This window comes from Apodemus sylvaticus, chromosome 22, assembly GCF_947179515.1.
Source record: "Apodemus sylvaticus chromosome 22, mApoSyl1.1, whole genome shotgun sequence".
Taxonomy (NCBI): Eukaryota; Metazoa; Chordata; class Mammalia; order Rodentia; family Muridae; genus Apodemus; species Apodemus sylvaticus.
Window position 1 is genome coordinate 42,742,097 of NC_067493.1, and position 11,878 is coordinate 42,753,974.

An 11,878-nucleotide genomic window follows, 5' to 3' on the forward strand; every position below is an offset into this window, starting at 1 on the left:
GGTAGTGTGTGAAGACCTGGGGATTGAGCAGGCTGGCTATCACCACTTGGCATTCAATCTATTCAAGCATTGTGATTTTAGAAGTCAAGGTGTGCCCTGGGAGAATATGGGGGGGGGTGTTCTTCCTGAGCTTTCTGGCATTCCAGGAAGAAACTCATGTATAGAGAGATTTGATATAGATTGTAGGGAGGGATTCAGAGCACCAAAGGTTTGGAGAACCAGGGGGCATTGGCTAATTCTAGGCAACAAAACAGCAAGTTAAAGGATTTTATTTTATATCATTTTATTTTAGTTGCATTATTTTCTTTTCATGAAAATACCTCAGTATGTGCTCTGAAGAAGGCTCACCACAAACTCATGGTGGCCCTCCTGCCTTAGCCTCCTGAGTGCTGGGGTTGTAAGCATGTACAGTCATGCCTGGCACAGTCTTTTTTTCATCCTCCCTGCCTGCTTTTGTCTTGTTTCCTCTGTGCATTAAAGTCTGCTACTTTCATGTGGGTGGGAGCAATTTTGTTCTCCTGAACTCTAAGACTTGAATTCTTGTGTATTTTATTAAAACTTCAGGCTGGAACTCCACCGTAATGGGCTAGTCAAGAGACATGACAGTAGCACCGAGTGGGTATGAAGAGTCCCCGGAATGTAGTGTTGATAATGGAGACCTAGTTAGACACACAAACACTTTAAATTCAAAGAACCAACATTTAGCAAAAATGTCAACTAGCTCAGGCTACCCTCTTCCTATTTCTTTCCACCCAGGCATGCAGCTGCCTAGACTCTCAGCCTCTGTTACAGTAGCAGACTTATTGATGTAGTTGTCATGAATAAGACACAGACCAAGTCTCCATGTGGACCAGCTATGTATATTTCTCTAGTAACCCATTTCCTTATCAGTTGGCTCCATTCCTAAGACTCCTTCCCTTATCTGCTGGCCCCAGGCATGAAACCCAGATAATATCTTCAGGGTCTCAGACATGCTGTCAACACAGAAGGAGCAACTGTGTGAAGCAGAAAAAGCAAGCTGCTTCTCCAGATGCTGAGGGTGTCATGAGTTTATATGTTCTGGCTCCTAAACTTGCTCTAGTGGATACAGGATACAGTGATTGAAATAATCATAGGATTCAAAGAGGCACAAAACAGCATCAAGGATGACTTCATGGCTTCATGTGCCCCTGAGCACCTAGGATGTGAGCAGAGGGACACAAAAACTGCAAGTTTGGAGGTGGGTTTCCATTCCCTTCAAAAGTAGACCATTTCCTCTTACCTGCAGTGTGCTTCTCTTTACAATTATAACACAAAGGGAAGTAGATTTTGGAGTCCACACTTAGCTCAAAAGAACTATTTCTGCACCCTTGCCTCAAGCATGGGATCCCATTTTATCTGCTACTGTTTTCATACAAAAGTGCAGGTAGGCCAGTAACTGTCATTTCTCTGGTGATGGACAGAAGCAGAGACTCAATCCCTATGCCAGAAAAGGTATGGACCAAGGGAGGAAAAGAAGGGTTTCACTTAAGCCAAAATTAAAACCCAGTGACCCTTGGAGATGCCTAGCTCTATGTCTGCTTTCACTACCAGTGCCATCTATGATGTTTCCAATAAACTTTGCTCCACTTGACCCTGGGTTGTTTCCCTGCCTTTTAATTTTTTTAACTGGTGGGGTAAAAGAACTCATCATCTAGCCAGGATCAGAGACTATAGGGTTCCTTCTTTCCTGTGCCCCTCACATTGTGGTCTGAAACTTGGCTACAGAACTGAAGGGAACCAAATCTTGACTGTTTGCTAAATCAAAATACCCATAAAAGCAGTGCAACACTTCCATCAGAAAATGCAATAAAATCCTTTTAAAACACATGCTCTAACAGATATTATATTGTTTACATATTTATAACCACATTGTGTGTATATATATATACTTGTTTGTGGGCCATTTACTTTACTATGTTAAACTAAGAAAATGCAAAACAAATGCCTAATGTATCATTCACCCTAATGCCACTGACTAAATATGCACGGCAAATGGTTTGTCTAATTAGTATAGGAAGTGTGAGCTCCACAATGCTCCTCTCCTCTGGGTTCTGTGAAGATTCTCAGACTGGTTTGATATCTGACCTTTCCCTGAGATTGGCATTTCCAGTCCATTTGTCCTATTGTTCTCGGGGATGCTAATAACCCACCCACCGTTTTTCACACTCACAGGGAAATGCCATTGCAAGATGCAAAACCGTTAAATGTCATTTAGGAAGCTGATAACAGGTTTTAGAAAGAAAGCCTCTGCAGTACATTGAGCACTAGAATCTTCTTGGCCCTAATGTTAATCTTCTAATGTCTTTGTATTGATAGTGAAAAAGATGCGAGGTGGGTCTGTTGAAATACTGTGGTATAGAAGTTGGGTTTGTTAATTGTATCCCCAAAATGAATAACTAGAGTCTTCATGGAGATGGTTTAAGTGTGTTGTGTTGCTACAACACACTTGTCTGTGAGCATTTTCTGTGGAAAAAAATTAATCATTTTTTTACATTCATTTTTATTGAGTATCTTCTTCATTTACATCGCCAGTGGTAAGACCTTTCCCAATTTCCCCCCTTCCAAAAGCCCCCTTTCCCTCTATTGAGCCTTAACTGACCAAAGACCACTCCTCCCACTGATGCCCAACAAGGAATTCCTCTGCCCCATTTTTGGCTGGAACCATGTATACCCCTTGGTTGATGGTTCAGTCCCTGGGAGTCTTGGGGTGTCTGGGTGTCCGAAGTCATTGTTCTTTCCATGGGGCTATATACCCCTTCAGTTCTTCTGGACCACTGTCCAGATCCTCCGTTGGGGACCCCAAGTTCAGTACAATAGTTGGTTGCTAGTTTCTGCCTCTGTATTTGTAAGGCTCTGGCAGGGCCCCTCTGGAGACAGCCATGGCATGCTCCTTTTGGAACACGCTTCACGTCTTAGTGTCGGGGTTTGGTGATTGTTTATAGGATGAAAACCCAGGTCAGGTACTCGCTGGGTGGCCTTTACTTCAGACTCTGCTCCACACATTGCCTCCCTTGTTGCTCCTGTATTTTATTCTGTTTCTCAGAGGAACCATAGCACCCTCACTTAAGTCCTCCTTCTTGAGCTTCCTGTGCTGGGTGAAGTGTAGTTTGTTTATTTTGAGTTTTTGGACTAGCATCCGCTTATTAGTGAGTGCATACCATGTGCATTCTTTTGTGACTGGGTTACCTTGCTCAGGATGATACTTTTTAGTTCTATCCATTTGCCTAAGAATTTCATGAATTCATTGTTTTTAATAGCTGAATAGTACTCCATTGTGTACATATACCACAGTTTCTGTATCCATTCCTCTCCTGAGGGACATCTGGGTTCTTTTCAGCTTCTGGCTATTATAAATAAGACAGCTATGAACATAGTGGAGCATGTGTCCTTGTTACATGTAGGATCACTTTCTGGGTATATGCCCCGGAGTGGTATAGCTGGGTCCACAGGTATGTCTAATTTTCTGAGGAATTGCCAAACTGATTTCCAGAGTGTTTTTACCAGCTTGCAATCCCACCAATAATGGAGAAGTGTTCCTCTTTCCCCACATCCTCTCCAGCATCTGCTGTCCCCTGAGTTTTTCATCTTAGCCATTCTGACTAGTGTATGGTGGAATCTCAGGTCTGCATGCAGAAAAATGCAAATCGACACATTCTTTTCTCTTTGTACAAAGCTCAAGTCCAAGTGGATCAAAGATCTTCACATAAAATCAGACACACTGAAGCTTATAGAGGAGAAAGTGGGGACAAACCTTGAACACATAGGCACAGGGGAAAAGTTTCTGAACAGAACACCAATGGCTTATGCTCTCAGAACAAGAATCAACAAATGGGACCTCATAAAACTGCAAAGCTTCTGTAAGGCAAAGGGCATAGTCAATAGGACAAAATGGCAACCAACAAGTTGGGAAAAGATCTTTGCTAACCCTACATCCGATAGAGGGCTAATATCTGACGAATACAAAGAACTCAAGAAGTTAGTCTCCAGAGAATCAAATAACCCTATTAAAAAATGGGGTACAGAGCCAAACAGGGAATTCTCAACTGAGGAAACTCAAATGGCTCTAAAATACCTAAAGAAATGTTCAGCATCCTTAGTTATCAGGGAAATGCAAATCAAAAAATTAATCATTAAAAATGATCTACATTCAGAGCCTGGAGTGATGGCTCAGCAGTTAAGCATACTTATTGCTCTTGCCAAGGACCCAAGTTGAGTTCCCAGCATCCACATGGTAGCTCACAACTATCTATAACTCCAGTTCCAGGGGATCTAATCCCCTCTTCTGGTTCTGTGGGCACCAAGCACATACATGTTTCATATGTATACATGTAGGAAAAATAAAGTAAAATAAAATAAAACACATAAAATAAAAATAAATAAGACATTTTTAAAAACATGAGCTACATTCAAGGTAGGAAGAAAATCTCCCAGACAGAAGCTGGACCTCCAGAGGAGAGACTAATTAGCTGATTAGAACTTTAATGATTGTGGGGAGGTTGGAATGTTGTACATCCAGAGCCTAATTACATTTTATCCTGAATTCTTTGAGCCTAGCTACATTTTATCCCAAATTCTTTTCAGCCCACTAATGAGCCACTCTTTGTGTTTCTCCTCCGAGTTTGAACAAACATCCTACGATTAACTGATAAAACCTTTCAGAATGTAATGTTTCCATTAACCAGAAAGCTAAGAGTGCCATCAGACAGCATCCAAGGCGTAGAGCTGAGATGCCCTGCTGTAACTGCCTGCGAAATGCTTTCACCAGAGTTATTTGGAAAGCTCCTTAGTTTATGATGTTATTTTGTTCTGTTCCTATAAAAATTTCACCATACTGTTACTATATCAGAATATGGAAATCAGAGAAACTTGAGTTTGTGTTGCAAGACCATGGTTGACCCCAAAATAAATTCTTTCGTATCCCTTTGAGTCAGGTATTTTCATGTGGACAGAGAAGAGGCAGCTTAGATGTCACCTCTATAGAAAGAGTTGGGAAGAATATGTGGTTGTTTTTAGTATATGAGTCTGAGGATCAAATGCCACCCCTCCTGTACTCTGTCTAGTGCATTTATCCAATAAACAACATGAATCACGGAGCATGGTATCCCATGAGCAAATGTTCCACGTCTTTCTAAAATAATTATTCTTTGCAAGTGATTTGCTCCTAACTGAGCAGGAAGAAGGGACATATGCCCTGCTATTTCGTATTGAATTCAAGCAATGTTATTACTTAAATATTTTTACACTACGGCTGTTTCTTGGGCTTCCAGGAAATCATATGAAAAAAATGTCCTTGAAGGAACCTTGTCAACGGCCCCATTTTTAACCACTCCCATCTCCCCTTGTGTATTAAATCCAATGTGGACTTTAAGTGTAGGGGGTAAGACCAGTGAGACAAATCTGTTTAATAGGTATTCTTTTGTGACTATGAAGGTAAAACCCAACATTAATAACCAAATACAAAGCATGTGCTCACTTCTGGGTGAACTGTGGAGGACATATTCTCTGCATCCTTCCTAATGACTGACATATCACCTCTCTTTTTTCAGTTTTTTCTTTCTCTATCTTGTTTTTTGGTGTGTGTGTGTGTGTGTGTGTGTGTGTGGAGTAGCTTGAAACAGGGTTTTTCCTATGTAGCCTTAGCTGTCCTAGAATTCACTTTGTAGATTAGGCTGGAATCAAAGGCATGTGCCTTCGCATTTTTTTGGTGGCGTTGTTTTTTTTTTGTTGTTGTTTTTTTTGTTTTTTTTTTTTTTAATATTTTATTTCTCTGAGCTGCAGAGATGGCTCAATGGTAAAACAACAACAACAACAACAACAAACACCAGATGCTCTTGCAAGTGTCTATGTTTGGTTCCCTGCACCCACATGGTGGCTCACAGCTGCCTCTAACATCAGTTACAGGAGGCTGATGGTTTCTTCTGGCCTCTGCAGTCACTGTGATCTTGAGCACAGACAGACATACAGATATACCCATAATTAAAAAGAAATCTTACAAATGTTTTTTCTTAGCCTAAAAACAAAAGGTCATGCATTTTAATCAGGCAATGACAAACACATTTGACACATGGGGTAGGTTCCCAGCTGTCTTATTTAGAGTTATTATTGGTGAAAAACTATGACCAAAAGCAACTTGGGACAGAAAGGGTTTATTTGGCTTATATAGTCTGTGTCACAATCCTGTGAGAGGAGCCAAAGCAAGACAGGGGCAGAACCTGGAGGCAGGAGCTGACACAGAGGCGGAGGAGGGGTGCTGCTTCCTAGCCTGCTCAGCCAAGGGATAGCCCCACCCACAACAGTCTTGGTTCTCCCTAATTACTACTTAGCAAAATGATCCTAGGATTACTTACGAACAATCTTATGGAGGCATTTTCTTGATTGATGTTCCCTCCTCTCAGAGGACTCTAGCTTGTGTCAAGTTGACATAAAACTAACCAGGGCATCGACCATAGATGTATCTAAAACCTTAGAATCATATCAGATTCTCATCCTGCTACAACCTCCTGTCTAACCTTAGGTATGCCCCAAAATTAAAATATATACCTGCTCCAAAACAAACCTAACTTGTCAAAAATATTAAACAAACCAAGCACCACAAAAACACCCCTTAGCACCTGAGGGTTCAAAACTATCCTACCAGTTATAATTTGGCAAAGCATGCACAGTTTCGTAGAAACCAAAATGGGTTCGTTAATATGTTTCTAATAAGGAAAAATGGACTTGAATTAACACTTTAGGTAGGTGTGATAAACAGACAGCTTCTTCCTTCTCAGTCCAAAGGATTTCATCCATTGGAAGAACTTGTTGCCTGCCCCACAGGAGAAAAACATGAAAACTTATTGAAAATACCCTCATTGTCCTTCATAGGTCATGGTTATCCATAATGAGATGGAATTTATGTTATTTAACTAGATTGGTTAGTGGCAATTTGGCAGTTAATTATTGGAAAATTGTGTTTGTAACCAATAGCAACTGTAATTGGATGTCAAGTTTAATAGTGACTTTCTGTAAAATGACATGTCCTGGAAGAGAATATGTCCAGGATGAGGAGCCCAAATGTCAGTCAATGACCGTCTGCAATCAGTTCTGTTTTATCCTTCAAGACCAGGGCATTTTCATGGATGATATCATTTTTAAAAAGCCAGTGGGCAATAAGACCTCTCCCCAAGGACAGGGCAGGCTGATCAGACTAAATCATCCAACCTTGAATTGCAACGCCTGGCATGGTGGCTCATCCCAGTACTTGAGAGGCAGCAGGATCAGAAATTCAAAATCATCCTTGGCTACACAGCCCAATGTGACTGCAGGAAATCAAACCAGGTCCTCCGCAAGAGTAGTGCGTGTTCCTTACCCCTGAGCCATCTATCCAGCCCTTACCTAACTTTGTGGCTGCCTTCTTGTCCTGAAGAGCTCTGTGTAAGTTTGTACTTTGCTTCCTTGAAGCCAGACTTATCACTTTGAAATTCAGTTTATTGATTTACACTGAGATAGCCTTCCCATTTCCTGCATTGTGGTTATACCAACCAGTCAACTTGCTTTCTGTTTTGTCTTTTTGTGTTAAATCTGAGAGCAACATTCTCATGCAGGTTTCCTCTTCCACTGGGAAAGCCAGATTCCAGGAGTTTTGGATGGAATTAATAGAAACGAATCAATCATGGCTATATCAACAGTGCCATGATCTGCAACAGATGTTTCTCATAATAGTTAAGTTGGCACAGCAATGGGAGATGAGATGCCCATTCCTTAGCACTGCCAAGAGTGCTAACAAGGCCACTTCATCAACAGAACTGCCAGCTCAGGGGGGCAGTGTAGCAGGCCCAGGATTCTTGCTAAATGGAAATTTCTTATATACCTTTCATACCCATCCTGTGTGGGGAACCAGACCAATGCAACACTTTCTCAGAGGCCCTGATAAAAGAACAAAGGAGACTTTAGTTCTATATTCTCAGTGCCACAGAAGAGTCAAATTTGTGGCTTCTGGGGACCTGACTCTTCCCCTTGGGCTGTGATCATTAGTCTTAAGGCAGCTGTGTAAGCTATCCTGTGCTCTCTACCAACATTGCCTGATTTAGATCTCTTTTGTCTTTAACCACTTCCACCCTTCTAATAGTATATAGGATGCTACTGTATTCCTCAATAAACTTACTTAGCATAAGTCATCAGCTTATGCAGGACCTCCCAGTCCCACCTATAGCTTTTGACTTCTTTCTTACTCACCCCTGGTGCTCCCACTTAACACCTTGTTAACCCTTATGCCTTCGGGTTTGGGTCAATCCTGGGCATATAGCTCTGCTGTGCAGTGGCCATGGAACCCTCAGCCTAAAGTACAAAAAAGGGCCAGGAGCAATCCCTCTGAGGAGTAATCCAATAAATACACAACAACCAGTGGTCCTGGTTCCAACGATGTGGAAGGGCTAGTAGGGAGGCAGGCCCTGCTCTTTACAGATGATAACAATCAAAGTTTCAATTTGTTTCAACTGAATGAACCAGGATATAAGTGGGGGGATCCAAAATGTCTAAGTTATGTAGAATGCACACACTGATGTCTACTGTTAAGAACAGTATTTTTTTGATTTTCACTGATGAGAAAGGGGGAATGAGGAGGAAGATGAAGTAGAAGAGGAGGAGGAGGAGGGGGAGGATGGTGACTGGAGGGAGGAGCAAAGCAACTATACCCAGGTAAGTGCTTTCCTGCTTGACCATCACACTCTTTAACCACAACTAGTTACTTGGGCTGAAGTTTGATCAGGGAGGTCAAGTCCTCTCCATCCAAAGATGGTTCACTCACTCACTAGTAAACTCTGGGGTTCATAGAGGTCTACATTTTATCACTGAACTGAACAAAATTGTTAAAGAAACCTGAATATTCAAGTTTAGAGTCTTGTACAAGGTATTCAAGCATCTAAAGCAATAAATCTCAGTGCTCTGCAACCTCAAAAGCTTTTTAGCATTGCTTGTACTATTTTTAATAGTTATGCATAGCCCAATCATATAAAAAAGTTCAATGAGTATGTATCAACTTATTGCATTTTTAAGGTTCAATTTTCCTTTACATCTTCTTAAACATTTTGAAAAATGCCACAGGTTCATCTATAATGTCAATTTGAAAGGATCTAAATTCACCTGAGTCAATCTCTGGCTGTGTCTAAGAAGGAATTTCTATATTAGGGTAACTGAGGCAGGAAGATCCACCTGAATATGGGCAGCACCATCCTGTCAGCTGGGATCCAGGACTGAATAAAAAGGAGACAGTGAGCTGAGCACAGGCATTCATTTCTCTCTGCTTCCTGGCTGTGGGTATCATGTGATCAACTGCCTGGTGATCCTGCCCCCATGCCTTCCCCATTGTGACAGACACTAACCTCCAAGAGTAAACAAAGATCAACCTTTCCTTCTTTAAGTCATGCTTGTCAGTCATTTTGTCAAAGCAACAAATAAAATAACTGAGGTAGTATCCAAATCATTTTCAGACCACCTAACCATACTGTCTATCACTCCAAATACTACCCACTGAGTAACTGCATATTAGGATACCAGTGTGACAAGGCAAAGCATGCTGTCCAGAGTTTTGGGGAAAGAAAGGTTCATTCCAGTTCCATCCTGCTCAGAAGATACAATGCTCACGATGTCTCTCTAAATGAGTCAGTAAATCACTAAAAATGTGAGAAAGTTCTAGAATTGACCATGATTACAGTGTAGCCAGCATTCTAATGCCTACTTAGAACACTCAAAATGGAATTCCTGAATATCACAAACTGTCTGTGTTTGTACAGATAGAAAAATACAATCCTCCCCTCACAGTCTACCAGTAGAGGGTCAGTCAGTTTGATAACCTTGGCACGCAGTAAACAGTATGTGGACCCATGATAGCTACATGAAAGACACCTGTGGGGAGAATGTTATCCGTTAATTTGACTGGGTTCCCTTGATGAGTGGGAAAGAGTGGATATGAGGTAGAAAGAAACTTCTAGAATTGACATCTAGGCTATAAGTGCCCTCGGCCAGTCTCTATTCTGGATTATAAAAACTGGAGGTGGGATAGATGTCTCCATTTACCAAGGCCTGAAAAGTCACATGTTCTTAGAAACATGGTGATATCCCAGAAACGTGTTAACGTGTTGTCTTATTTTCCAGTTGGAGACTCTGCTGCTGGGTGGGGGAGAGAAAGAAGATGGGAGGAAAGAGAGAGAGAGAGGAAGAGAGAGAGAGAGAGAGAGAGAGAGAGAGAGAGAGAGAGAGAGAGAGAGAGAGAGAGAGAGAGAGAGAGAATCAGTTCCCAAATACAAAGGAGGATGCTGAGTGACAGCCATTAGCCACCCCAGAATCCTTACCTTTCTGTCAAGATGGGACTAAAGGAAAGTTGGGAAGAGTCATAGAGTTGTGAAGAGTTAGGAAGTCAACTAACAAAAATCAGAATGCTAGAACAGATAAGAGAAGCCAGAAGCACCATCACAGTGTGTTTGCTACTTTTATCCCAACACTGGCAAATCCACTTCAGAATTGATGTGGATACCAAAATATTTTCCTAATTGGCTGACGGAAGAAGACAGAGGCTGACAAGGTTTATTAAAGCGTTTTGTAATTACCAGATTCTGCCTGCCAACTGAGGAAGGATTTCAAAGCATTTCATAATTGTGAGATTTCACCTGCCAACTGAGGGATTAAGAAAAAAAAAACAGCTTAATCTATTTTCTTTCTTTGATTCTGGTTATAACAATTGTGTTCTATTTAAAAGAGATTGTCATTAATTTAGTGGTGATAATTTTTTTAAAAAAGCAGTGCACATTTGGGTCTTGAATATCCAAAATGAAGAATCATAATATTAGCATAGGCAGGGCTGGAGAGTTGGCTCAGTGGTTAAGAGCACTTGCTGCTCTTCCAGAGGACTCAGTTTTGATTCCCAGCACCCACTTGGTGGCTCACAACAACCTGTAACTCCAGTTCTGGGAGATCCGATATCCTTTTCTGATCTCCACGGGTACCAGGTACATATGTGGTGCACATAAATTAGGCCAATTGTTACCTCTTAAAATTTAACAAGCTTCCAAAGGGAAAATGGGTGTGGCAGCCATGAGCTTCAAGACATGTTCTTAGGCTGTGCTTCAGCAGCTAATGGTTTTATTTCACATGAAGCCTTTAGTTTCTCATTCTCCCTGTTCCCACAACAGGATGGATATACTCCCATACCTTCCTGTGAGCTTCTATCTGGATAATCAGCTATTCATCCCCCAGGCAGTCACTCTCTCCATCTCTCTTATTATGCACACATGCTGAAGAATGAATTGACTTAAAATATTAATATCTGGGGCCAATCTCTAATTCTAAAGTCAAAGCAAAAGAAAAGCCACTAAGGACTTACCTCTTTAGAGTATTGAGGAAATTTTATTTTTTATCATTTTTCCTTCCTCCAGTATGTTTACAATGGATCTCTCTTGAATAGTGTCTGTAAAATAATAGTTATGCAAATGCTACCATAAAAGGCAAATGGGTGCTCACAGCAGCAGTGAATGTGCCAAAATGGAAAATAGACAGAGGAGATTAGTATGGCCCCTGTGCAGGGATGACATGCAAATTCACAAAGCAATCGATCTTTTCATAACTGGACCAAGTGCTGAGCCTAAGTGACCATGGAGTGAGTGTTCAGGCACCATGGAACAGCATGGAAAGGGAGGAATGATACAAGAGTTAATGCGAGAACTTATGACAAGGGATAATGCAAGGAAAAATGTGGAGGCAAAGGATGTCTTCTGCAAACCACAGTGTTGTTGCATTGGGTCAGGCCCATCAACATTTCATCATAGATAGGGTTGTGGAGTATAAAATGCTGTTGGCAGTCAACCATTATTGGAGGGTGGGGTTT

The 11,878-nt window shown here is 41.3% G+C and overlaps 1 non-coding gene across 1 annotated transcript; it reads left to right on the forward strand.

Annotated features, from left to right (window-relative positions):
* The first annotated feature begins 11,510 nt into the window (after window positions 1–11,510).
* Window positions 11,511–11,613, forward strand: LOC127673444 (U6 spliceosomal RNA). Its single transcript, XR_007975174.1, has one exon. It is a non-coding gene; the product is annotated as a U6 spliceosomal RNA (small nuclear RNA).
* The last annotated feature ends 265 nt before the right edge of the window (window positions 11,614–11,878 follow it).